Here is a 27878-nt window from a genome sequence, read left to right as displayed (position 1 = left end):
GGGGAAAGCCCAGAGTATTCAGGATGTGGTACTATTGAGGCTTTCGGAGATCTGCTAGGCATCTTGGAAGCCCCCCAAACCCCCCCCCCAACCCCATTAATAATGCTGGCTATTGTTCTACATGGGACTAAAAGTAATTTCATTCAGTCACGAGTTTTTCTTTAATCAGTGGCATAGCATTAATGGCTGTCAATGTATCAATAGGGCTGTAGATCCATTTTATGACACCCTTTCCAGTGGTTAGACACCAACACGAGGCTCTCTGAGAACCTCACCTAAATCCGTACATAATTCACAGGCTAAATGGCTGAGCTGGAAATGTGCCTTGGTGGGGGAAGTGCTTCTGTGTGTGTGTTTGCCTTATTGGATGATAAATAAAGTACTGTTTGGCCAATGAGGCAGCAAGTTAGGCGGGACTAGGAGTCAAGGAGGATTCTGGGAAATGTAGTAGAGAAGTGGTGATCCACAGGAAGTGACATATCAGGGCGACTCATATATAAACAAGGGCAAGAAGGAAGTGGGCCCCTTCTCCTTTACTCCAGACTCACCATGTGATCCACCGGCAAGAGAGGGCACCAGGGAAGGCATCCTCTATAAGATAAGTCTTATAAAATACATAGATTTATGATAATTAAGACTGAGCTAACAGATGAGAAATCCTAGTCATTGGCCAAGCAGCATTTGTACCTAATAGAAGTCTCTGTGTATTATTTGGGGCCCTAACTCGGCAGGCAGAACTCCGGCGGCTGGCAGAAAGCGCCCATGTGGTGGTAGGACTCTGGTGGCTTTTGGCGGAAAGATTTATCGTAACAGAGGCTCTTGTCTCCCTCACTGGAATTTAAAAGGTAATGGGATGATTTAGTGGTTGGGTCTTCCTCCTCCTGGAATGTGTCTGGTAAAATGCCCCAAGTGTGAGCCAGTGCACCGGACCTGTGTTCAGGACTTGCCGGAGATTCTTTTTCAGGCTGATGGCAAAGAGCTTTTGATGGACAATATCTCAATTCTAACCAATCTGTTAAATTCCTATTTTTAGATACCCATTAGTAGAACCCAAAAAACCAGACTCCTCTGTTTCCAATAAACTTTTTCTGGAAACACATAAACAAGCACTATTACGACTTTTACTTTGCCCCTACCAGAATACACCACCCTGCTTGGAAATAGTGTAAACACCAGAGAGCTTTTGTGAACCGTATGCACTCTGCCCTCCTCTCTCCTTTCTCTCCTCTGCTTCCTTCTCTGCTGGCTGAACCCAGGGCTTCACACACGCTAGGCCTGGTACTGCTGAGCTCTACTCCAACCCCTATTGACTATGTACACTTTAATTCTGTTTTTCCAACACAGGGTTTCTCTGCATAGCTCCAGCTGTCCTGGAACTAGCTCTGTAGACCAGGCTGGCCTCGAACTCAAAGGTATGCACCACCACCATCGCCACCACCTGGCTGCACTTTTTATTTTTTTATTTCTTAAGAAAGGCCTCAGGTAGTGCAGGCTGGACTTTAACTCACTGTGTGGCTGAGGAAGACCTTGAACTTCTGACGTTCCTGCCTCCACCTCCCGAATGCAGGCGTGCATCACCATTCCAGGTTTATGTAGCCCCAAGAATGGGACCCGGGGCTACAATCATGCTCGGCCGCAGCATCCACTTGTGTACACCTCTATCTGCTATTTCCGTGAATCAAATGTGCCATCGGACTTTGTACTGAGCAAGGTCTAGTGCCTTTGACACTGTTCATATATGATGAATTGCATTTTAACAGCATCCAATCCCATCTTTCAGCCTGTCATCTCCTTATACTCACCAAGCCGAGCATCACTTTGTAGCCACATGTCTCCCCACCCCCTGTCCCCGAACTCCACTTCCATTGAACCCTGGGTGTTGTGAGGCATTTGCTGTGTTCTTGGTGTGATTTCTTCTTGGACATCGGGCTGTGCTCCACCCTCCATGTCAATCCCATTCTTTCACGGCATTCAGTGCTTTCTTAAGAGGCCTGCAAAGCCATGGCACAGCTCATTTGTGGCACTGAATCTTGTGTGCTCCTTGAACTTCCTTTGAAGGTCACACTGGCACTAGGGAAACACTGGCCTCATAAAACATTAATTAATAAATTGTCTACTCTCTGGAAGAGTTTGTGTAAAACTAGTATTTGCAGGTTTCTTGTTAAAGGTTTTGATAAAATATGCTAATGAAACTATCTGGGTCTTGAATTTACTCAGAAGACGCACCTTGGAAAGCCCCTTTAAGATTTGGGTATTCTAGGCAGGAGAGATGGCTCAGAGGTTAAGAGCACAGGCTGCTCTTCCAGAGGTCCTGAGTTCAATTCCCAGCAACCACATGGTCACTCACAACCATCTGTAATGAGATCTGGGGCCCTCTTCTGACCTGCAGGGATACATGCAGACAGAACTCTGTATATATAATAAATAGATAAATATTAAACAAAGAGATTTGGGTATTCTAAGATGGATGGTGGTGAGGCATACTTTTAATCCCAGCACTCCGGCTGCAGAGGTAGGTGGGTCTCTGAGTTCAAGCCCAACTTGCTCTACATAGTGAGTTCCAGGACAACCAGAGCTTCACGGGGAAACCCTGCCTCAAAAAAACAAAACAAAACAAAAAATGGGGTATTCTACTGCTAGGTTTATTTCCTCTTGCATACCTTTAATAGTTGTAGTTTTCAGGAATTTGTTCATTTTACCTGGATTGCATGATTTATTACCATGAATAAAGCTCTTCTAATGTTCTTTTTATCAGTTTACAGCCTTTCATTCCTGATACTGGTGATTTGCATTACTTTTTATTAATAGTGCTAGGTTTTTTATTTATTTATTTATTTATTTTGGTTTTTCGAGACAGGGTTTCTCTGTGGCTTTGGAGGCTGTCCTGGAACTAGCTCTTATAGACCAGGCTGGTCTCGAACTCACAGAGATCCGCCTGCCTCTGCCTCCTAAGTGCTGGGATTAAAGGCGTGTGCCACCAACGCCCGGCAATAGTGCTAGGTTTTTAAAAACTATTTTGTTAGTCTCTTACTAGAATTAAGAAGGAATTTGAATTTCTTTAGACCTCCCCCCCATTGGTATCTTCTCTATTTCTATTTATTTTATTTTATTTTTTCTGCAGATTTTTTATTTGAATTAGAAACAAGATTGTTTTACATGACAATCCCAGTTCCCTCTCCCTCCCATCCTCCCCTACCACACCCCCCAACTAAAACCCTACTTATCACATATCCTTTCTGCTCCCCAGGGAGGGTGAGGATTTTCCATAGGGTGTCATCAGAATCTATCGTATCCTTTGGGATAGGGCCTAGGCCCACCCCTGTGTGTCTTGGCTCAAGGAGTATTCCTCTTTGTGGAATGGGCTCCCAAAGTCCACATCTATGCTAGGGATAAGTACTGGACTACTACAGGAGGTCCCGTAGATTTCCGGGGTCTCCTCAATGAAACCCATATTCCTGGGGTCTGGATCAGTCCCATGCTGGTATCCCAGCTATCAGTCTTCTCTATTTTTAAAGAGATTTTACTTATTTTATTTGTCTGAGTGATTTGCCTACAGTGTGTGCTTGGTGCCTACAGAGGCCAGAAGAAGGCATTGGGTCCCAGGAACTGGAATTACAGATGGTGCGAGCTGCTGTTGCTGTGTAGGTGCTGGGGCTCGAACCCTGGTCCTCTTTAAAGTGAGTGTTCTTTCCTGATGAGCCACCTCTTCAGCCCCCCTTTCTCTATTTTTAAATTGTCTATTAATTTGAACTATTTCATTAGCTTACTCTCATGCTTGGCTTACTTTGGGCTCACTTCTATCTAATAAACAAAATGGTAGATAATTGACTTAAGATGACCCCTCCCCCTCCCCTCCTGCCTCCTATCTCTTCCTCCTCCTCTCCTTGGTTCTCCGTTCTCCTAACTAGTAGTCACTTCATCAGGGTAGAGTAGTTGCCTAGCACGTGAGAGGTTCCGGGTTCAGCCCCTAGTACCTCAAAAGGATGAGTAGATGTTAATAGAAGCTGGTTGAGAGCTGGGGAGTGCTTCAGTGTTGAGAGTATATGTTCTGAGGGCCTACGTTCAGTTCCCAGCATCCATGTTGGATGCTCACAACTGCCTGGGACTCCAGCGCTGGGGGCTCTACTGCTGTCCTTTAGCCTCTGCAGGGACTCGCACTCATATGTACAGATCCATACTCACTCATACACAAATGCATATCCGTAATTTAAAAATATAACTAGGTAAATCTCAGAGAAAAGAAACGTAAGTGGGTGAGAAAAACCCGAACGAACTTTGAACTCTTTCGTTGATTCATTATTTATCTCAGTTCCTGGGCAGTGATGGATGCTATGACAGAAGTATGAGGGTAGATCCCCCTCAGCTTGTTCATTGCTGCTTTGCCTGCTGGCAGGTGCTAAGGGGCCAGAGGGAAGGTGGGAGAAGGACTCAGATATATTTGTAAATAGAGTGAGTGGGTCTGCCTACTTACTGTTAAAGACCTAACCACCCAAAAGAACAGCTGCAGGCTGCCACTGAAATCAATGTGTCACTGTGGCTTTGCCTGAACAGAGTCACAGCTGGAGGCAGGCACTTTGCTGACATCTCAGTGGCCATGGGCCTGTATAATGCCCTGGCTCAGTCACACACTTGTGTGTGGTGTCCGTGTAGGTGCATGTGTGTGCACAGGCATGCCGAGGTCCAGAGTCATCCCCATCCTCTCTTCCTCCTTATTCACTGAGGCAGAGGGTCCCAGATTACATAAAAATGAAGGAACTGAGGTGGACGTGAGCAAGTCAGCACGCCTGCACACATTTCTCTCTGTTGTGGATGTGATGTGAATAGCTATTTGAAGTTCCTGTCTTGACTTCCCCACAATGATGGACTGAAACCTGGAATTGCACGTTTAGTAAACTCCTTTATTTCCTTATTGGCTTTTTTTTTTGGGGGGGGGTCAGGTATTGTATCACAGTAACAGAAATGAAACCAGAACACACACACACACACACACACACACACACACACACACAGAGAGAGAGAGAGAGAGAGAGAGAGAGAGAGAGAGAGAGAGAGAGAGAGAGACTCAGTCATCAATGGGCAACCACTACCTAGGGTTTAGGGAAGTCATGCAGGCCACCGAGGAGGTAGTCACCTTCAAGATGCCTCGTGTGACAGGGGATAGCGTAAGCAGACTGTGTCCCTGAAGGAAGCCTGTGGGATGTCTCCAGAATGGGCCCATCAGGCCTTTCCCATGTTTCTCTCCCAAGCCTGAGTTCACTGTCTCTGGCTGCACCCTATAGCTTCAGCATCCACAGGGCCAACGTCAGGGCTTTGGAGCTGAAATATTGGGCTAATCCAGTGCTCCTGCATGTAATGGTTTCCGTCTTGTTGTTGGAGTGATGCGAGCTAAGTGATTAATGGCGACTACAAATCAGCGTCGTCACTTTCCAAATGGCAAGGGGCAGATGCGATGGCTCTCAGCACTAAAAAACAGCAAATGTTCCCCTTCTGTGCTTTTTTTTTTTTAAGAGTGGGAGGAAAAATAGTGACTTGCAAGGATTTGCTGCTCTTGGAAAATTGGGCTTTACCTTAAATCACCCAACTTGGTTCTCAACTCCATTCTCCTGCAGCTCTGCCTTAATGTTCCCAGGAGGCCCGGGACACACTTGGCTTCTTTGCAGCTGTACATAGCAAGTCGTCCCCCCCCCTCCCCGCTTGATGTATTAGTTCTATGTACCCCTTGCTCTGTTGCAAGCAGAGGTGTCCAATGCAGGGCATGGTCCCACACTTAAATCTGATTGTCTTATCAGGCTCCTCTCTCCTGAACGAGCTCTTGTAGCAGAGAGTTGGTGGCTTCGTTAGGTAGAAAAAAGGCCAGGCTTCGGCACTTCTCAGCTGCCAGTCAATCATCTCATTCTAATCTGCTAAGTGATGTCATCTACTGATGTGGAGGCAAACTGCGCTTAAAATTACACAAAGTCTTTCAGAGTTTTGAAGAGTATACATCTGCTGTAGACATCAAATGCCCGAAGAGCAGCAGCTTCGAGAAGAAAGGGCTTACTTGGTTCAGGGTTTAGAAGGGACACGGCCTACAGTGTGGGATGTGATGGTGGCAGGAGTGTGCCTGGTCACATTGCATCTGCAGAGAGCAGGGAGCAGAGAGCAGACAAGAAGTGGGACTGGGCTGTAGAACCCCAAGGCTGCTCTCCCAGGCACTCATTTCTTCCAGTAGAGCTCCAACTCTTACAGGCTTCACAACCTTTCAAACAGATCGGCCAAGCCAGATACTTTGATCTAGAATCAAGGGTCATGCACGATGGACAATTCCCAATATGTGATTGCTTTTCAGCTCATGATCTCAAGCAGCAGTATATCAGTGACTTTTCTGTTACTGTGATAAAATACCAGGACCAAAGACAAGCATCTACCAGGGCTTATGGTTCCAGAGGGAGAGTCCATAACGGCAGGAGAGGCATGCCCCCTGGTGGCCAAAGCAAGAAGCTCACAGATCATATTTCTTCACACAGGAATCTGGCAGAGTGAAGTGGAATGGGCCAAGGCTGTACACCCCCGATGCCTGCTCTCAATGACATGCTTCCTCCAGCAAGGCTGTGTGTATCCTGATGGTTAGGAAGTACATAACCTCCCCCACAGTGTCACCAGCTGGGGAAACAAATGTTCAAATACATGAGCCTGTGGGGGACATTTTCATTCAAACCACCATAATCAGCTGCCTCTGTCTGTCTTGATATGTGTATATTGAAAGTTGCTTATGTCAAAGGTGAAAGAGAGGTTTAGTAGATGGAAATATTTATTTATGCAAAGCTCTGTTTACTTTTCAGTATGGATCTAATTAGGGAAGCCAGTGCAAAGGTACCGTGTGGCAATGCATGTATGTACCTGTGTTTGGTAGTGTGTGTGTGTGTGTGTGTGTGTGCGCGTGCACGCATGAGCATGTGTAAATAGAGCTGAGTTAGCCAGGCGTTGGTGGCACACTCCTTTAATCCCAGCGCTCGGGAGGCATAGGCAGGCGGACCTCAGTGAGTTTAAGACCAGCCTGGTCTACAAGAGAAAGTTCCAGGACAGCCTCCAAAGCCACAGAGAAACCCTGACTCCAAAAACCAAAAGAAAAAAAAGCTGAGTCCAAGAGCCAAGAGAGGCACCCAGGAAAGCTGCAACTGTGCAGGGAGAAGAAATACCTGATTCTGGACTTGGAGGGGCTGATATTGCATGGACTCTGTCTGAGTGAGGCCCCTAACCATCTGTACTGCCCATCTGAACAGGGCTCCTGAACCCCCTATGAGAATACTTCTTGAAGAAGTAAACGACCTTGTGTTTCTAGTGCTTTCTGTCATCCTGTGTGTGTGTGTGTGTGTGTGTGTGTGTGTGTGTGTGTGTTGTGTTTTCTTGTGTTTGTATAGGTGTGTGTATGTGTGTGCATATGTGTTCATGTGTGTCAAGGCCAGAGAGATAACATTAAGTAACTTCCCCTATTGCTCTCTATTTTATTTATTTTTTAAAGGTTTGTTCATTTTTATTCTATGTGTATGAGTGTTTTGCCTGCATCTATGTCTTTGCATCACATGTATACTGAAGCCCATGGAGGCCAGAGGAGGGCATCAGATCCCCTGGAACTGGAGTCACAGACAGTTGTGAGCTGCCATGGGGGTGCTGGATTCTTAAACTGGGTCCCCTGCAAGAGCTAAGTAAGTTCTCTTCACCCCCGAGCCAGCTCTCTAGCCCCCTTATTTATTTATTATTTATAAGACAGGCCCTCACTGTGCAGTTTTTGTTGGCCTAGAACTTGCTGTACAGACCACTCTGGCCTTGAACACACTGAGATCTGTCTCCGAAGCAGGGATTAAATGTGTGCCTCCCACCCAGCTCCACCTAAGCTGTTTGAGACAGGGTCTTTTGGTGAATCTGGAGGTCATCACCCTGGAGCTTGCTGGCTGGCCCCTGTCTCCACCTCTCTAGCCCTGGGGTTATGGCTGTGTGCTGGCAACACTGGGCTTTCACATGGGCATCGGGGGTTAAAACCAGGTCCTGATGATTGTGCTGGAGCACTTTGTCCCAGAGACATCTCCCCAGCCTCCCATTAGCAGTCCCAACCCAAAGCTTAGTCCATGGTACCCACTAGGCAGATGGAGACAACTTTTGCCCCAGATTGCCCAGTGCTACGGAGACATTAGATCTTTAGGAGTTACTTGTCCCCATCCCTCCATGGCAATAGTACCGGGGCCCCGACTTTCCTCCCCCCAATCCTTTCCGTGGCTTCTGGCTTCTGCCGTGATGTCCCTTTGCCTAGGCTGGCTCCACCGGGAACCCGTTGACTGTGGAGGTGGTTCTGCAAACCCCAAACTAAGAGCCTGTTTTGACACGGCTGGGAGCAAAGCTGAGAGCAAGTCTCCAGAGCGGCAATTGCTTCATTCAGTTCTGGGATGCCCCCCACACACCTAAAGTGAAGCGATGAGCCCCTCCTCCCAGCTACCCAGCAAGCAGCCATTTATTCCCAATTGCTCCCCACAGTATAGGTCAATTAGAGAGGAAGCCAGCAGGACTGGGGGCACGGGCAATTCTTTTGAGGGCAGGAGACCCCTGGGCTGCCTAGTCACAGGCACCCCCTCCATTCACATGCTATGTAGGAATGCAAACTCCCAGAAAGGGAGTGGGGATTCTGTCCAATGCAGAGCCACGGAGTAAATGGCCCTGGTCCTGGACACTTCCCAAGTGAGATTTACAGTTCTGGCTCACTCTGCTCAGGCAGAAACAGCCACTTCAGCCATATCAGGAATGGCCTCTTATTGTTGACTTCCCTTTGGGGATACGTTTTTCACAGCTAGCTAATGCTTTTGTTTCAAGGTAGGAGGGGTTCTCAGTCTTTCCCTTCTGAATTGTGGTTGGATTTCTCTTTAATCATTTATTTCCAAGTTCTTTTTGTAGGGCATATCACTGTAATTAGCAGCCAATGCTACATTTCCACGGTTGCCTTACTTTCCATGTGCTCCATAGTCTCCATGAAGTCCACCATCCCAGCCGGGCCCATCACGGTCTTCATGCCTCTTAGATAGAAGCCATTTTGCACCCCACCCCAATAAATCTCTGGTATAAGGTCCATTTCAAGGTGTGATTTTTTTTTTTTTTTTTGTGATATTCCTTAGCCTTCGATCGTTGAGATACTCTTGTTGCAAACCGTTTCATTTTCTCTTGTGATTTCATAGTATTTCGTTTCCTTTCCCCTTACATTTTCAGAACACTGTTTCGGTCTTACCAGTGTTTTCTGGACCTTCCTGTCCAGCTGAATTGCTCAGAACAAGCAAATAGTTAGGTCGGAGCCACATTCCAGGCCATTTAAGTCAGAATCTCCAGGGGCTGGGTCCTGCCTGGCCTGGGAAGAGAAACTTCCCTGACTATTCTGATGTGCTGAGAGAGAAGCAAGCTGAATCCAACCCACGGAGGTTAGTTCATGCATGTGAGTCTCCAGGAGGGTTTGTCCCCCACATGAGCTGTGGGTGTCAGCTTACATTACCTTGGCTATTTTCCTCTCTACAAATGATTTGTTTTCACTGAAAAAGTCTCAGAAAATATGGAGCCAGAAAAATTAGTAACCATTCTGAGGGGCAGTTTAACCCTTTGGTGTATATTTTAATGAATGTTTTATTTTGTATGTACATATGTTAAGAATATCTTTTAAAAATTTTAATTTTATGTGTATAAGTGTTTACCCAGATATATGTATATATACCACATGAGTTCAGGAGCCGGAGGAGGCCAATAGAGGGCAATGAATCCCCCAGAACTGGAGGTACAGGTAGTTGTAAGCCATCATGCATGTCTGGGAACTGAACCCAGGTCCTCTTGGAGAACAAGAGCCCTTACCTGTTGAACCATTGCTTCGGTTCCCTTTTGCTTATTTAAACTTGTAAAATAACGTATTGATTATGTGTGGTGGGGGTGAGACAGGGGAGAGTGTATGTGTTATGTTGAACATGTGGTCAGAGGAATAAATTGTGGAAGTCAGTTTTCTCCTTTGCCGCTAATATAGGACCCAGGAATCAAAGTCAGGTCATCAGGCTTGGTGGGAAAATTCCTTTATCTGCTGAGCTATCTCACTAATCTATTTACAACTTAGTATCTCTTCTAATACCATGAATCCTTTTCTATGTAAGTACACATTGAATGCAGTCATTTTTTGTTGTTGTTCATTTTTTAATTAATTTTTTACATTTCAATTCCAGTTCCCCTTCTTTGCCTCCCAAACCCTCCACCTCCCCTCCTCCCATCTGCTCCATGGAGAGAGTAAGGCCTCCCCTAGGAAGTCTACTAAGTCTGTCCCATCATCTAGTTGAGGCAGGACCAAGGCACCTCTCCACTCCCACACCCCTGTGTCTAGGCTGAGCAAGGTATCTCTCCATATAGAATGGGCTCCACTAAGTCAGTTTGTGCATTAGAGTTAGATCTTGGACCCACTGACAGTGGCCTCATATATTGTCTCAGTCACACCATTGCCACCTATACTAAGGGAGTCTAGTTTGGTCTTATGCAGGTTCCCCATTTGTCAGACCTGACTCAGTAATCTCTCGGTAGCTCAGATCAGCTGATTCTGTGGGGTTCCCTGTTGTTCCCTTTGTTCATACTATTGCTCCTCCCTCACCTTGATTGTACTCCAGGAGCTTGGACCATTGGTTAGTTGTAGATTTCTGCATCTGCTTCCATCTGTTTCTGGAGGAGGGTTCTAGCTTCTCTGGGGTTATGGATTGTAGGCTGGGTATCTTTTGCTTTATGTCTGGTATCCATTTATGTGTGAGTACATACTATATTTGTCTTTCTGGTTTTGGGTTACCTCACTTAGGATGTTTTTTTGTTTTTCTAATTTTGTCCATTTGCCTGAGAATTTTAGAATGTCATTGTTTCTTACCATTGTGTAAACATATGACAGTTTCTTTATCCATTCTTCAGTTAAGGGGCATCTAGGCTGTTTCCAAGATCTGGCTACTACAAATAGTGTTGATATGAACATTGCTGAGCAAATGTCCTTGTGGTGTGAATGTGCCTCCTTTGGGTATATGCCCCACAGTGGTATTGCAGGGTCTTGAGGTAGGTTGATTCCTACTTTTCTGAGAAATCGCCATACTGATTTTCACAGTGGCTTTACAAGTTTGCATTCCCACCAGCAATGAAGGAGTGTTCCCCTTTCTCCACTTCCTCTCCAGCATAAGCTGTCATTGGTGTTTTTTTGTTTAGCCATTCTGATTGGTGTAAGATATGGTTTTGATTTGCATTTCCCTGATGACTAAGGATGTTGAGCATTTTCTTAAGTGTCTTTCAAATGCACTCATCTTAACTGATGACATAGTCTAGTTCAGTCTTCCAACTAATGGCTTTTGGCTACTCTTTTACCAGGGGACTGGCTTGATCTTTGCTCTGGGTTCAATTGCCAAGTCATCTTCCAATATGCTTACATATCTCAATTGATTAGCTCAAAGGGTGCCTTTAAAGCTGGGCATGGTGGTATTAAAGCTGGGCATGGTGGTATTAAAGCTGGGCATGGTGGTATGTTCTTATAATCCATAGTGAATTTGAGGCCATCCTGGGATACATGAGACCCTGTCTCAAAAAACCAAAACCAAAACCAAGAACAAAATGAGTTATTTCTCCCCTCTGACTGCTGAAGCCTAATATTCTACCAACACTTCTCTTCTATGTTTGCTTTATTTTTTGTTAAAAACACCTATTTTCCCTTTAATCCAAGAATAACTATTATTCCAATCTATTTGCAAGATTAGTTGGTTCAAGCTCCACATTGCTCAAAATCTATCTACATCTTTCTATTGCCTGATCAAATTTCCTTCACCTTTCATGTGAGGTACTTTTGACTCTAACACCTCTGGGTTTTTGGTTTGTTTTTTTTTTTTTTAATTTCAGAAGGATCTCCCTCAGGCGTAAGTCAAATGAAAGTACTTCCATAAGTCCTGTAAACCTTGTAGACTTTTTCCATTCTCCACTCTACATTGGTGATACAAGTCCAGACCACGAGAAAGTCCTTCAATTTAGGAGTCTTGTATTTTTGTTTCAAGGATTCCTTCTTGGGGAGATGTGAACAATCTCTACCCACCCTCTCATGAGGTCTCAAAGACAGACAAATCAAAGTGTGATTCCACCAAAATTCACTCTGAGAACCAGTAAGTTTACTGGCCTTACAAAGCAGCGGGGGCAGGGTTGCTGATGGGAGCATGGGTGAATCTGAGGCAGCTGCACTTCTCCCAGAGTGGATGATGGCTTCCCCTTGGCTTCATAGATGGAGCACCACCCCCCACTCCCCCACCCCCTTCCATTAACTTTCCTCAGCATTTATGCTGCAGCACCTCTGGAGACCCAGAGGCCATAGTGCAATCAGGGAAGAATTATATACAATTATAGCTGGGGCAGGGGAGTGGCTGCAAACTCAGATGAGGGTCCAGTGACCCTCTCTACCCTCTCATTCTCTGAGGAAAGTCCACAGGCTCATTTTGAAGGCTTCTTGCAAACAGGCACAACTGATCTGATGAAAATGATGGCTATTTTGTTCATTCTGCAGCAACTCTATCATGAAACAGTGGCAGATTAATTGGTTAGCTTGCAGGTAGGGTAAAATCTCAGAGTGAGGTCCCAATAAAAGGGTATATTCTATTATATAAGCTTGCTACTAGGTATAGTCTATTGTGTTTCATGAGTATGAACTTGTCCAGGTTGCTCATAGAACAAGCAGGTCTTACCACCCCCCCTTTACACTTACTTATTTAGTGTATATGTATGTGGACTTACATGTGTGGGCTCATGTGTAGTCAGATGGCAACTTGCAGGAATTGGTTCTGTCCTTATACCATGTGGGTTCTGGAGATTGGATTTAGGTCGTTAGGCTTGGTGGCAAGTTCCTTTATTGGCTGAGCCGTGTCATTAGCTCCATGGTCTTTTAATATTATAAATTGTCAGCTGGGTGGTGGTAGGATGTAGGACACTCCTTTAATCCCAGCACTCAGGAGGCAGAGGCAGGCAGCTCTCTTAGTTCAAGGCCAACCTGATCTACAGAGTAAATTCCAGGACAGCCAGGGCTACACAGAGAAACCCTGTCTCGAAACTAGCTAACTAACTAACTAAGTAGTTTTGTTCTTAGTCACAGCATTTAATGAATATCTGTGGAAAGGTGGGACACACAAGGAATATAACTGAAATGTGTATACAAAGATATGTGGTAATTCCTCAAATTAGCTTTGAGATGCTCTCTCTAGTTCTGAAAGTTACATTTACCTGATTATGGGCTTCACAAGAGTCAACATATCTTTCTGAAGCATCCAGTGCTAGAAAAAAGATGTAGTACAAACCACTCTGAATTACCTTCCTATGTAAGAATTTCTAGGAGTAAAAGCCATATACATCTGTGCTATCCTGTGTATGGAGAAATGCCTACAAAGAGCATCTGGAAAGTTTCTTTCTAATCTCATCATCTTTGCAAAAACTCCTGATGGGTGAGTGTAGTGGTCCGTGTCACGCTTAGAAGACACTGTATCGTTCTGGTTCTCACCTGTGCCCGGCCCTGACCTCTGGCTGTTACAGTCTAAAACTCCCTTTTGAAAAGAGAAATCAGTATCGTTTTTCTAAGAACGTGGGAGTCATCCTTTTCTTCATCCTGAATCCTCAGCTGTGGGTTGCTCCCCTCTCCTGTACAATTGATCGGGTTTGTCTGCACTGCAAATGTACTGAGGTTCAGGAGTAAGGTGAGGCCAAGGACAAGTGAGTGTGAGTCACCAGGCTGGGAAAAGGAAGCAAACTGGACTCTGCTCTTTCCACAAGGTATCTCAAGGCCTGTGTGAATGGAGAAAAGCGGAAACTCTCAGTATGACTCAGCTGCAGCAGGCTTTGGGAGTGGACATCAAATGATAACTACAAAAAAGCAAGAAACAAGCACAAAAGCCTATCAGGAAACCCCCCAAAGAAGTGAAGTCTTGGGGGCTGGTGAGATGTCTCAGCAGGTAAAAAGTGCTTGCACGCAAGCCTGATGGCCTGAGTTCCGACCCTGGAACCTGCATTTCAAAGTCAGACTCTGTGACACGTAGCTGTCCTCCTATTGGAGATGGGGTGTGGAAGCAGGAGAATCGCCCAGAAGCTCTTGGGCCTGGTAGCTGGGAGTATGCAGCCCAGTGGGAGAAATGAGAGAACCTCTGCCCTCCACACACATGCTGTGTGGTATGTGTGCATGCACTTTTAGGTTTGAAGGATTTTGAAATATGGTGGATTTGCAGAAATTCCCATTTGAGACCTCAGTCTGCATAAACACAAGTCACCTGGGGGTCAATGCAGCTGGACCTTCATCCCCTTCCTTCATATCAGAGGCAAGTCTGTTTTCAAGAACACAGTGTGACTGGTTTACAAGCGGCCCGTGTCCCATCAAATGCAGTCAGTGTGGGCACTCCCAACTGCATTTCATTAATGCCTCCAAAGACATCGCAAAGGGTACAGCCTTCATGCAAGGGAAGATCAAAATGCCGAGCAAGCATTTTATTCTTCTCTGAGTTACAGATACCTTCTGACCCCAGGCAAACGCGCAGTGAGGCCCCACCCATAATTACTAAATTACAACCCACTTGCCCTGTTTTATTTTGCTGTAGTCCAAAGAGAACTTACGGTGATCTTGAGAAGTACAAATAGAACGATCCGTCTATGTGTGGGCTGAAACTTCTACAGTGTGGTTATTCCTATGACGATGTCTCCAGGACAACAGACAGGGAAAGATCTGCAGCCATTTATCAGAAGGGAAACAATTTTCTTTTGGGCAATAGTATTTCCATTTTACAATGGGAAAATCATCCTGAGAGGTTAAATATCTTGCCTGAAATCGCCCAGCGACTAGCCAACAGGGGCAGGATTTAAACACAGGTCTGGACAGGAAAGTCATGTTTGTTCTCACCTTGCTCTGGGCCCTTCACTGTGCCCCAGTGCTGACTGTGGCAAGTCCTTCTGCTTTGTTCATCAGAGCTCAGATTCAGGTTTTGATTTCCTAATAGATACTACTGTGAGGTAGTGCAAATGGCAGACTAGGCAACTCGTAGTATAGTTAGTTAGCTGGAAATTTCTATCTGCAGTGGGAAACAAGGGCTGACTGGATGTCATGGACCTGCCACTCTGTCAGTCACGTGTCTAAGTGTATTAGAAGGAGCTGGTGTATATTTCTAGAAGCCTCATGTCAGAAGGTGAGGCTGGGCCAAGGAGACCTGCACGCTGCTTCACCAGGGTCTCTCTAAATACCGGTGGCCCCAGGCTCAGCCCTGTACCCTCTTTTGGCTGACATCTATGTTGTTGCTTGTTCTAATGTTTGAATCTTCCAAATTTTATATCCATCTTTTATTTCTCCTTCAAGAATTTGGCCTCAAGCCTCTACACACCCACTCAGCATCTCTGTTTAGTCCCACAAGCAAAGTGGTGGATTTGGCTCCTTAGCGTCCTCTTGTCTTCCTCTTCCAGGCTTTGCACAGGGCTCCACACCCCACTTGCTTCCTGCACACAGAGATGGGACAGTCTCCTACAGTCCACTTGTGAAGAAGCAGAAGAATTCTTTAAAATCTGAAGGGGGGGCTTTAGAAAGTTGGCTCAGTTGTTAAGAGTCCTGGGGGCTCTTGCAGAAGATGGGGTTCAGTTCCCCACACTCACATGGTGGCTCACAACCACCTGTAACTCCAGGTCCAGGGGATCTGCTGTCCTCTTTTGACCTCTGAGGGCACTAGGCACACATTTGGTGTACACACACACACACACACACACACACACACACACACACACACACAGGCAAAACACTCATATATGTAAAATAGAATAAATAAATCTTAAGAAATTAAAATTTTAGAAAGTAATACAGATTGGGAACAAAGATATAAAACTGTCCTTATTTGTAGGTGATGTGTTTTTCTATGTAAAAAACAACAACAAAAAAAACCCAAGGTATCTAAAAAAACAAAACAAAAACAAAAACCTTCTGGAACTAGTCAGTGTTTTGGGTGAGGAAGAGTGTAAGAAAACTTGAAATCTATATGCCAGTAACAAACACAAGGAAAATAAAATGAAAAACACAATACTATTTACAAACCACATTAAAAATTACCTAGGTAGAAATCTAGAGTGTGCACAGGATCTCTTCGTTGAAATTTACAACCACATTAAAAAAAAAAATACATATGTCAGCTGGTGGTGATGAACGCCTTTAATCTCAGCACTTGGGAGGCAGAGGCAGGTGGATCCCTGTGAGTTCAAGGCCAGCCTGGTCTACAGAGTGAGTTCTGGGACAGCTAGGGCTGTTACACAGACAAACCTTGTCTCGAAAATAATAATAATAATAATAATAATAATAATAATAATAATAATAATAAATAAATAAATCTAGAATGTGCACAGGAACCCTCTGTTGAAAACAGCAAAATACCAGTACAAGAAATCAGACCTAAACAATGGAAAGTGAAGAAATCAGACCTAAACAATGGAAAGTGAAGAAATCAGACCTAAACAATGGAAAGTGAAGAAATCAGATCTAAACAATGGAAAGTCAAGCTGCACAAAGTAAGGATGTCAGTTCTGTACAAACAGATCTATAGATGGGCCATCACCACACATGCCTCCCCCCCCCCCTTACTGGCTACATAAATTAACCCATTCATTGCCGGCTAGGGATGACTCAAATGGTTGTTTCTACTGGTCTTTCAATTCTGTCTTCTGGCGGCGGACTTGGTTGTGACAGAAGAAATGATACTGCAGGTCCAGGCCCCTACGAGCCACTGCTTTTGTGAGGAGATCACAGTGCCAGATGCCAATGGCCCATATCCTCAGCTTGGTCTTGCTGTAGAAGGAGCAAGTATATATGAGGTGTAGCTGGTTTCCACAGAGAAGCCCTGTAGCAGACCTGGTGATCAGTAGGGTGTCAACTTCTTGGTGCACTTAGCCAGATCACCGTGACCTGGGCTTGAGCCCAGAGAGAGTTCCTTTTATCTCAAATAGCCAAGGGCTCACCACATGTGAGGAACTCTGGAGACCGGAGAATGAGATGGCACACTACCCAGGCAGGTCATGGCCCAGGAAAGAAAGAATCAGAGTCCCTCTCCCAGGGCCTTGCATCTCTCTCTGGAGAAGAACCCCTTTGCAAGGTGGCTGGAGTGTGGTGCTGTGAGGACATCTGTAGAGGAGGTTAGGATCAGATTCCACCCCACTCCTACAAGCCCTGGTTTAGTTCCTAGGTGCCCTAGTTTCTGAAGCCCCGCCCCATCCTTCTGCTGCCAGCAAAAGCAACTCTGGCTACTTTTGATTCCACAATGGTGGCTGACTGCTGACCTAGCCATTTCTTTTTATGACCTCTCCGATGTTTGGGGGCCATCTATCATTTTCGTTGCCACCCTGTTGCCCCAATATCTACTTGATAGGGTGGCATGGCTGTCCTTTGCCTATTTTAAAGGTTATTCCTAAACAAAAAAAAAAAAAAAAATCAACATCTTAGCTAAGTAGGTTTTCCTTTCCAGAGAGTGCAGCAAGTGACATCCACAGGGCTTTAAAAAGATGGGTGTACTTTCCTTTTTTCTTCAAAGACACTTTAAACTCTTTGGTCAACATTTTCATCATTTCCTTTCAGATACCCAGGGTCAGTGGCTATTTTTAGCCATTGTTCTCCCCAGTGGGGTTATCCTCAGAGAATCCTTACTGCCCGGGCTCCCCTTTCATAAGTTTCTCCGGGGTATCTGCATCTCCTCCCCCTGCCTCCCCCTTTCAGGTAGGTTGAATCATTTGCTGTTGCTTGTCTAGCTGTTTTTCATTAACTGAGAAAACCGACTGGAGGGATACAGTCGCTTTGAAAGAGTCAGATATTTACCAGATGTCCTGGGGAGACACCGGTGCATTTGAAAGTAGTGCTTTGTCAAACCCTGGGGGAAGTGTTAGGAATCTCCAGGTGCCCAAGAACAGAATAGACTGGGAAAGAGAAGAGCAGGAATTTACAGGTTGATCATGGTTTTTGAGAAGGGGAAGAATAGAAGAAAAGGGACATGTAAGAGGGAATGGCTGCCAAGCGAGCAGGTGCCTGGAGTCTTTGGTGAGGTGAGCCTATATTAAATCACTGTTCGTGTAATGGGGTGAGACATCTGGCAAAAGCAATTTAAGCAACAAAAGATTTATTTTGGCTCACAGTTTGAGGAGAACAGTCCATCGTCATATGACAACAGGAACATGAGGCAACTGGTGACAGTGGCCTCCGCCCCTGCCCCATGGCCTCCACTCCTGGCTGTGACCGGCAGACAGAGCTTTATAGAAAGGTCTCATGGAAGCAGATGCTGAATGCTCAGCCCGCATCCCCTCAAGACCGGAGAGGGTGAGTGTGCAGCCTCATCTCCTTGCCTGTGTCCACGACACACTGGTGAGACTGAAAGTGTCCCCAGAACTCCCCCAAGGAGTTGATTCCCTGGTACCCTGGGAGGGGGCATTGTCTGATACTGTTTACAGTCTGGGTCCCTCTCACTCCTCTGTCCACTGTTGATGAACACTTTGTTGTGGATCCTGAGAGGACATTCAGGCTGAGGCAGCCTGTTTTCTCTTTATTTACTCACCGTCCAGTTAGAAGCTCAGCAATTCCACTCCACACTAGGGAGCCACATTAGCTGGGTTATTAATTTGATTCCTCAACAGAACCTCAAATAACTTGGTTTATCATGACGAGGGATTCTTTCTGGTCCTGAGACAATTTGGGACCCCATGATGTTGAGACCTGGGTTGAGAGGTCCTCCATTCCTCAGGGTTGCTGGCTTTCATCTCCACGGTAGGGGCAGCTCCCTTCACCTTTAACCGGACAGGAGGAAGGCAGAAAGTTGCTGTCTTCACAGGTGCATGGCCATGCCTCACAGGATGGGATGCTAACTGAGTGAGCAAATCTAGTCTATAACCTTGGGCTCTGACATTGCTGGGTAAGATGGAGAAGGGGCAGTCCCTTGGAGTACCACACTGTGTTTCCTTCCTCTAGGGAGAGGTTGGCTCAGCATCTACATGTCCTTGCTTCATTTCCCTTTCCCTCTCCCCATGCAGTTCCAAATACGGAAATACAAGTCTTCCAGGGAGAGCTGATCTTCTAAGCTGACTTTCTAGAAATGGGAAGAATTTACTCCGTTTGTCACTCACCTCAAGGCATGCCATTTACCTTCTAAACTGAGAAGTGGCACCCTGGTGCAGTGATCTTAGGTAGGGTGACACAGAAGTCTGGGTTTGGGTTTTTTCTGTTTTTGTTTTTTAATTCTTGCAGGATGAGAAAGCAGTGAGGGGTGGAAGAAACAGGAAAAGAGGGAGGGAGACTCAGGGAGACTCAGAAGGGGAGATCGGGACCAGTGAAATGGCTCAGTGGGCAAAGGCAATTGTTGCTGCCAAGCCCAAAGACCTAAGTTTGATCCCTGGGACCCACATGGTAGGAGAGAATCAACTCTTGTAAGTTGTCCTCTGACCTCAACATGCGTATTATGCTCCTCTCTCTCTCTCTCTCTCTCTCTCTCTCTCTCTCTCTCTCTCTCTCTCTGTCTCTCTGACACACACACACACACACACACACACACACACACACACACACACACACACACACACCAAATAAGTGAAATATAATAAAACTTGTTTTTGAAAGATGGGAAAGAGTTGAGTTGAAGCAGTGTTTTGTCTTGACTTCACCTGGAAGTCCTGGAGCACGGAGCTTGTCGGAAGAGAGGCATATAATCTGAGTGCTTTTGCATGCTGTCTCAGCAGCCATGCATCAGCCACAGAGCCAATGAGGCCAGCTGCAGGGGGGTGACAAGGAGCCAGCAGTCCTTCTTATGGGCTTCCCTGCTTGAAGGGGTAGCTCCTTGCATCTTTGTTTCTGGTCTTTCCTCTGGATTCCTTTTGCTCACTCCAGAGCAGGGATAAATTGGGATGGATTGGTGAGATCCGGGGTCCTGTGTCTACAGAGGTGGCAGACTTGACCATCTACCAATAGGGATAAATGCCATGACACTGGGACTTCCCAACCCAAACAAAGCGGGTGGTAGATAGGGTTTAAGAGATTCTCCATGTGTCTGTTTCTAGGTATGTCTTTTAAATTAGTTGTGCTTAAATTAGCAGTGATCTGCTTTTAATATTCTTCTCTCGAGGCAGCAAGCGCAGTTTCAATCAGGCACCTGATTGATATGCAAAAATGATTTGTTTTCATTTGTCTAGTAGGCTTTTTTTCTTTCCTTTTTTTTTTTTTTTTTTTAAAAGGCAACTCCTACTTTTCAATTGCTTTTGAAGGACAAGAAGAAACAGCTTCTCCTTGAATTCAGAGGGTTCGGTTTCTTTGAGAGTGCAGATAGGAAGGCCTCTCAGAAAAAGCTGGCCTGAAATCCCAACAGCATGGCCTAGCCAGTGACAAGACCTCTTTTTTTTTGTTGTAAATAATTTTCAGTCTATTAAATAGTGCCAGCCCTTGGCTTTAGAGATAGCTCAGTCAGTAAAGTGTTTGCTGTGCAAACATAAATTCAATCCCAGAAACCAAATAATTAAAACAAAAAGTTGGGCATGATGGCATGGGTTTGCAGTCCTGAAGGTTATGAGGCAGAGACAGGAAGGACCCATGGACTGGACATCCAGCCAGGCAAGGTGACCTCTGGTTTCCATGTGCATGTTCATGAGCCCTCACACCCAAGTCCCAGCCCGTAAGGTAAAATCAGCTCCAGTCATTGCTACATCCGGCCTACCATAAGTCATAAGCTACATACTTTGTTCTGTCAGTCTTTGCAGTTTGCTGTTGACCGTGTGCTCTTGAGTAGTTATTTAACATCTCTGATTATAACCTAATATCTTTAAAAGGGATTACTATTACTGGGGACTTCCTGAAATATAGATCTGTAATCCTTTGTCTCAAAACCTCAATATATCCAGAGTTTGGAATTTTGGGGGTTGTAGGAAGGTAATCCAGCATGTATATCATATTGCTACCACCCCCACTGGCGCCTGGAGAGGCGTGGTATCAACAACATAGGTAATCCAGCTGGTCTATCATATTGCTGCCCCCCCCCACGCGCCTGGAGAGGCATGGTATCAACAACATAGGTAATGCAGCATGTCTATCGTATTGCTGCACCCCCCCTCCCCGTGCCTGGAGAGGCATGGTATCAACAACATATTAATATTGCTGCAGACAAACCCAAACCCATGAATATTCATATCGCATAGCATCAAGACTAAAAATAACCTCCCATCAGTGGAGGGCAAGGTTTGTAACTGAGTTACAAGTCTTTCATAGCCTTTGGATGCTGGGGCTGGAAACCAGAGGCTGTGACCCTGTCAAGAGATAGCTTCTGTGTCCATCTATCCCTTTCTCAGCAAGTTGGAAGACGAGAGGACACAGCTTCACACTCGCTGTTTTGCACCCCTCCTGCTTGGGTTAGGCTGGGCTTTTGTTAAGTCTCTTCTTCACACTTGCTGTTTTGCACCCCTCCTGCTTGGGTTAGGCTGGGCTTTTGTTAAGTCTCTTCTCTGACACTTTAATATTGTATGTGCGTGTATGTCCTGGAGAGGAGACCACGCTGCCTGCAGTCCCAGTTCTCAGAAGGCCAAAGGAGGAGGACCACAGGGGTTTCTAGGCTGGTCTGGGCTATATAGAGACTCGGTCTCAAAAAATATGAAAGCAATCAAGCATCCAAACCCCAATATATTAACAGTTGATGGTTTTAAAAATCAACATGTGGAACTATAGAAAGTTCTTATTTTCCAGGTGACATTTCTGGACATTCAGAACTAAATACGAAGCCAAAGATAACAGTCCCAGTGGCTGGGAGCCTATGGTAAATCCCCAGACTCCCATGGTTCCTCTCTGCTCTGCACACAGTCTGCAGCTCCTGGCTAGCCATGCTTGACTCTACTCCAGTGGTTCATTTTTGTTTGCTATGGCATCTCCAAATATATGACACACAGTGTTTATCAACATGATGAATCCCCTACACAGTTCTATTTACACCACGCATTCTCCTGAATATTTCTTGTGAAAATTTAAGTTGGCATAAAATGTTGTCCCAGGGATAGTGAATCAGTGGCCTAGACTACTTTTGGGAGGCATTGTTTTCTTTCACCACATTTTATTTACTTTGCATTTACTAATCAGTTACTGTATGCTAGGGGGTATTGTTAGCATCTGCATTTACAAGTGCAAGGATTCCTTATATAAATCAGTTATGGCCAGATGCCTTTGTGGGTTTTATCTTATTTATTACTTACTTTAAAATGTAGCACATAGATCATTCATACTAGTGGGTTTAAGTGTGATTTTTCTTATATGCACACACTGATCAATTCCAATTACCCCTTTCTACCCTCCCTATCACCAAACTTCTAATAATCCCTATTCTACTTTCAGGTTGACTTTTCTTTTTATGTAGCCTTCCATATATGAAGGAAAACATGGTATATCATATAACATGACACCTCAGTCATCCTTACTGATGCAAATGACAGGATTTCATTCTTCTTTATGTGTCACACACACACACCTTCAATTCTAGCATTTGGGAGGTGGAATCAGGTAGAATCTATATGAATCTGAGCCAAGCATGGACTACATAGCAAGTTCTGGCTCAGTCAAGGCTACATAGTAATATACCCTCTTTTTATTTTTTATTTTATTTTATTTTTTTTTGTTTGAGTTGGGGTTTCTCGGTGTGGCATTGACTGTCCTGGAACTAGCCTTGAACACAGAGATCAGTCTGCCTCTGCCTCCCCAGTGCTTGAATTAAAAGTGAGTGCCTCCACACACAACCCTATCTCAACTACACACAACAGACAAATACATACACGGAGATGTGGACACACAGACACACACTGAAAGAGGCTCTCAGAGAGATTATGTTGCTTGTCCAGTGTCAGACAGCTGGCCCCTGGCAGGGGTGGTCCTCAAGTTTTACTGAGAAGAAGGTCTCTTCTGTCCACTTTATCACCTCTTTGGGACTAAGACACCTAGCCTCACATTGTCAGTGACATCTGCTGGCACTAAAGTGACACCTGCTGTCCACCTTGCAAGAGTCTTGTTATTCTTACTCTTCCAGGTCCCTCTTCTGCTGCCACACAGAACTACAGTTTTGGATGAGATTTTCCTGTTGGATTTCAGTCAGGCCTTGCCAATGTGAGGCACTTTTAGAAGGGCAGAAGGTAGGAGAGGCAGAAGCCAGCATGATCCTGTTTCTGGAGACTGAGGGTGACTTTGGATTTCAACAGCACTTGGATTTTCCAGAGAGGCACACAAGGAAACCAACCACCTTTTACAATCCCTACAATCTCTTTATGCTCTACTCTCTGCACTTGTACAAGCCCTTTGAAAACACAAATTATGTTACCCTCATAAGGATAACCAAGAGTGTATACAGATCCACACATGGTCACCCAGTCACAGAACAGAAAACACCAGGTGTATTAATTATGTCTGCCCTGTGCCATGGCAGCAGTCTCTGATTTCAGCACCACGGTGGCGGACAGCTCCACGCCAGCGGATGTGTCAGCTTCGGGTTTGGAAACAGATGCTAAACAACTAGAGGAGAAAGGGATTTATTCAGGGAAAGCTGTGAAGTGTATGTGGTGTCTATGGCTCCCTTCATATTTGTCTTGACCATGAGCAAAGACTGTCCTCCAGAGGGGTTTTGTACAAGGTCAGAAGGTCCTGGTTCTGGTATTGCTGTTATGGTCAGTGGCTGACTGGGAAGAGTCAAGGGTCAAAGCATGGCCATGGGGTGAGTGTGCTGTGGCCCATGTGTGTGTGTGTGTGTGTGTGTGTGTGTGTGTGTGTGTGTGTGTGTGTGTGTGTGTGTGTGTGTGTGTGTGTGTGTATGTGTGTGTGTGTGTGTGTGTGTGTGTGTATGTGTGTGTGTGTGTGTGTGTGTGTGTGTGTGTGTGTGTGTGTGTATGTGTGTGTGTGTGTATGTGTGTGTGTGTATGTATGTGGTGTGTGTGTGTGAGTGTGTGTGTGTGTGTGTGTGTGTGTGTGTGTGCAGCAGGTGGCTTATCCCTCCCACAGAAACACAGTGGGAGACTTCTATGGATGCTCCAAAGAAGCCCACAGCTTCCAAGCTCTCCTCAAACTGAAGAGCTGCCAGGACTTGAACATACACTCTGTCCAAAAGCACAGGAGAAATCATGGGCTTCGGGGCATGGGGCCTGTGGATGAGGGTGCAGCTTCCCGTCTAAGGCAGGGTTCCAGCAGGGCTGAGATCACTGTCCACAGCAGTGACCTCTTCAGCCATACACAATTCCTCCACTTCCCACTGCCTGGCTCTTGCTTTTTGAGGTCATTCTTTAGATGCCCTACGTGAATCTGAATTTAAAGTGAGATTCGAATAGCCTGACTGAGGGTTGAGCCACCCTAGAGGATCTCAGTGGCAGTGTTCAGGGCAAGAGAACTGTAAGACTGGGGAAATGGGACTGACACTCCAGGGAAGAGGTGAGGTTTCCACTAGGGTAGAATTTGAATGGTAATAGGATTGTTTTATGTGTGTATGTGTGTATGTATGTATGTATGTATGTATGTATGTATGTATGTATGTATGCATGTGTGTATGTATATACATATATGTGTTTATGTATATATATGTATACATAAATATATGTGTGTGTATGTATGTATGTGTATGTGTGCAGGTTCACATGGAGACCAGAGGACAACCTTGAGAGTTACTCTTTAGGGGCTGCTCACTGAAGGTTTTGGAGACAGGCCTGGGACTGTTTTCACCTCTCCAGTGCTGGGGCTATAAATACATGCCAACACCAACAGAAATGAACCTAAGACAGTGGTTGTCTTCCATATCCATGTGGGTACCTAAGGCTTCCTGTGTATCTCTGACAGCATTGGTTGGTGAGGAGAGGAACTTACTGGAGACTTCTTTACCTGGAATTAAGGGACCTCTGGCCTTTTTGGCTCTTCCCCTCCTATCAATCTAGTTTGAAATATGTGTCCAAACCTGAGAGCTCCTTTGTTCTATTTCTCTTACCCATTGCAAAAGAGGAAGCTTTTGTTTAGGAGGCCACTGGAGCTAAGACACCACTCTCCTGGGCTGCACTGAAAACTGTTCAGTGGGTCACTGTTCATCTGTCTAGCAATACTTCTTTTAAAAACATCCCTTTATGATATCATTAGCTATGGCATACTTTTATTTTCCCAGTGCTTTGGACGCAGAGGCAGTTGGATCTCTGTGAGTTAGAGGCCAGCCTCTACATAGTGAGTCTCAGGTTAGCCAGTTACACAGTGAGGCACTGTCTAGAGACAAAAGACAACAGAACACAACAGAACCCACCACAGGGAAGAATGAACTTAGAGGGTTTTCAGGGAGCATTGCAGGTGTGCTGGCTAGTTTTATTTGCTATAAGCTAAAGGCATCTGAGAAGAGGAAGCATCAATTGAGAAAATGCCTCCACAGACACAGTGGCAAGTAAGCCTGTGTCAGTGACTGATGGGGGAGGGCCCAGCCCATGGCTGGTGGTGCCACCTTCGTGCTGGTAGTCCTGGGCTCTATAAAAAAGCAGTCTGAGCAGGCCATGAGGAGCAAGCCAGTAAGCAGCTCCCCTCTATGGCCTCTGCATCAGCTCCTGCCTCTTTTTGAGCTCCCGTCCTGACTTCCTTTAATGATAGTGATGTGGAAGTGTAAGTAAAACAAACCTTTTCCTCCCAAAGTTGCTTTAGGTCACAGTGTTTCATCACAGCAATAGAAATTCTAATTAAGGCACAGTATCTCTCTATGGAACTCTCTATGTAGAGCAGCCTGGCCTTGGGTCAGAGATATGCCTGCCTCTGCCTCCCTAGTGTTAAGATTAAAGGCATGTGCCACGACACTCAGATAGAGGTCTTTTTATTTATAACATCATCCTCTATCTTTAAAAAATGCTGATTTATTTAAAATATGATTTACTTTTGTTAATGTGTGCAGGTGCTACAGCAAGCATATAGGCAATTAGAATGGAGGACAAGCCGGGCATTGGTGGCGCACACCTTTAGTCCCAGCACTCAGGAGGCAGAGGCAGGAGGATCTCTGTGAGTTTGAGACCAGCCTGGTCTACAAGAGCTAGTTCCAGGACAGCCTCCAAAGCCACAGAGAAACCCTGTCTCGAAAAACCAAAAAAAAAAAAAAAAAAAAAAAAAAAGAACAGAGGACAACTTGTAGGATCAGTTCTCTCCCTCTGCCACGAGGGCCCCATGGATGGAGCTTACGTTGTTAGTAAGTACCTTTACCCACTGAGCCCTCTCACCAGCCCTCTGTTAGATATTTTGATGCAGATATTTTCTTTTCTCCTGGATTTTGATCCAAATGAAAGTTATTATGTGCCAAACAAACAGGAACCTAAGGTGTGTCCAGATGGACTGTTCTCGGCCATGAGTACTGAGAGGAGGGATGCAGTGTTCTTCTGAGTCCACGGTGTCAACCTGCCATGTCTCTGGTAAACACCTCCAAGGGCAGCCTGTGTATCTTTCTCTGTTGGGTGGGATGTGTGTTCTCTTCAGAGGCCACACGCCATAGCAAGCTCAAACCCCTGAAATCTATAAATAACTACAGATTTAAAAGTCATTTTCATTTGCTAGACGAGGAATGAACAAACCTGTTCATTTGTGAGTTTTTAATCCTCGAGGTACACATGCTTTGTAGAGGATCAGATTTCCAAACCATTTTGTTTGCTTTTGATACACCAGCAGTGGTGTCCTGTGAGCTGCTCCAATACCCACAGGCACTGAGTGGAACCAGGGCCTTGGTGGAGGTGGGTGGTGTTCCAGGGACACCTCCCTTTGAGAGATGCTAATGGAAGGGAACACAGCCAGAATCTAAAGGTGACCTTCAGGGAATACCGAAAGGACCGGCATTCCAGGTGGTAAAGAATCTCAAAGCCCCATGGGGTGGGGCAAGAAAGTGCCCACCTCTGCTGTAGCCCTCATCCATGTTAGAATCTGCAGATCTCTTGCTCTAAATGGGGACGGGTGTAGCAGGTGAAGCAGGCAGACCTCACTTCAGATTTCTGATTCAAATACTCTGCCGCATTGCAGGTGCCTCGTCTCCTTTGTTTTCCTTTCTGCAAACACACAAAGCAGACCAGTAGAATTAAAGACACAGAGGCCAGCAGTAAACAGAGTCAAGGAGGTTCACATCAGAGATCAGAAGATGTGGCTTCCGTTCACGGTGTTTGCAGGTTTGTGACCCAATTCTGTATTTCTAAAATATGGGTAGACTGTGGAGTAGAATTTTAAAAATCCACACTAGTGGCTGGAGAGAAGGCTGAGTCAGAAAAGTGCCCAGTGCACAACCTGGAGGACCTGGGTTTGATCCTTGAGACTTGGCAGCTCCCAGAAGCTGGGGTGGGGTAATGCTCACTTTTGGCACAGCTCTGGGAAAACTGAGACAGGAGGGTCCCTGGGGTTTGCTAGTCTTGTCCCCTCTGTAACCTCTAGACTTAGTGCGAGATCCTGTCTGAAAAACAAGGTGGATGACTTCTGAGAAAGGATGACTTGCCTTCCAAGCGGCTGAATTCATGGCAGAAGAAACATCCAGGGAGCACCTGCAGTTTGCAAGACACCTGGACAGAGCACAGACTCCCCCAGGCCTCTCTGAGCCTTGGCACTGACTGCAGAGTAAGACTCAGGGAGAGATTCGTGCAAGTACTAAAGACCAGTTCTGACAGACGTTGCCTTAGTGGCCTTCTTTCAGCCAGGAATTGCCTGTTTGCTGTTTGAGTCCCAGAGCGGCCCTTGCTCACTAGGGCTTCTCATTCTCCCTTCCTGAGGGTATTTTCTGTGTGGCTTAGAATAAAGATTGGACTATGTAGATGTTACCATGGCAACTGGTGTTTTAAATAAAAATAGTGCTACACCCCCGGTAGCC

General features: G+C 45.5%; 1 long non-coding RNA gene across 19 annotated transcripts; it reads left to right on the top strand.

The window, feature by feature from the left end:
• Positions 1-689: 689 nt before the first annotated feature.
• LOC100769564 lies at positions 690-27873 on the top strand. Of its 19 annotated transcripts, XR_004769787.1 has the most exons (14): positions 690-845; positions 3577-3677; positions 6507-6590; positions 9232-9437; positions 13810-13988; positions 16391-16563; positions 17624-17761; positions 18175-18355; positions 19063-19215; positions 21752-21821; positions 23076-23178; positions 26348-26448; positions 27047-27189; positions 27449-27873. It is a non-coding gene; the product is annotated as an uncharacterized LOC100769564 (long non-coding RNA). The 19 variants fall into 19 exon arrangements; XR_004769794.1 differs by lacking the exon at positions 19063-19215; XR_004769786.1 differs by lacking the exon at positions 21752-21821.
• Positions 27874-27878: the final 5 nt, after the last annotated feature.

Source organism: Cricetulus griseus, chromosome 4 (genome assembly GCF_003668045.3).
Source record: "Cricetulus griseus strain 17A/GY chromosome 4, alternate assembly CriGri-PICRH-1.0, whole genome shotgun sequence".
Lineage (NCBI taxonomy): Eukaryota > Metazoa > Chordata > Mammalia > Rodentia > Cricetidae > Cricetulus > Cricetulus griseus.
Note: the sequence above shows the minus strand (reverse complement) of the source record. Positions and strands in the feature narration are given on the sequence as shown.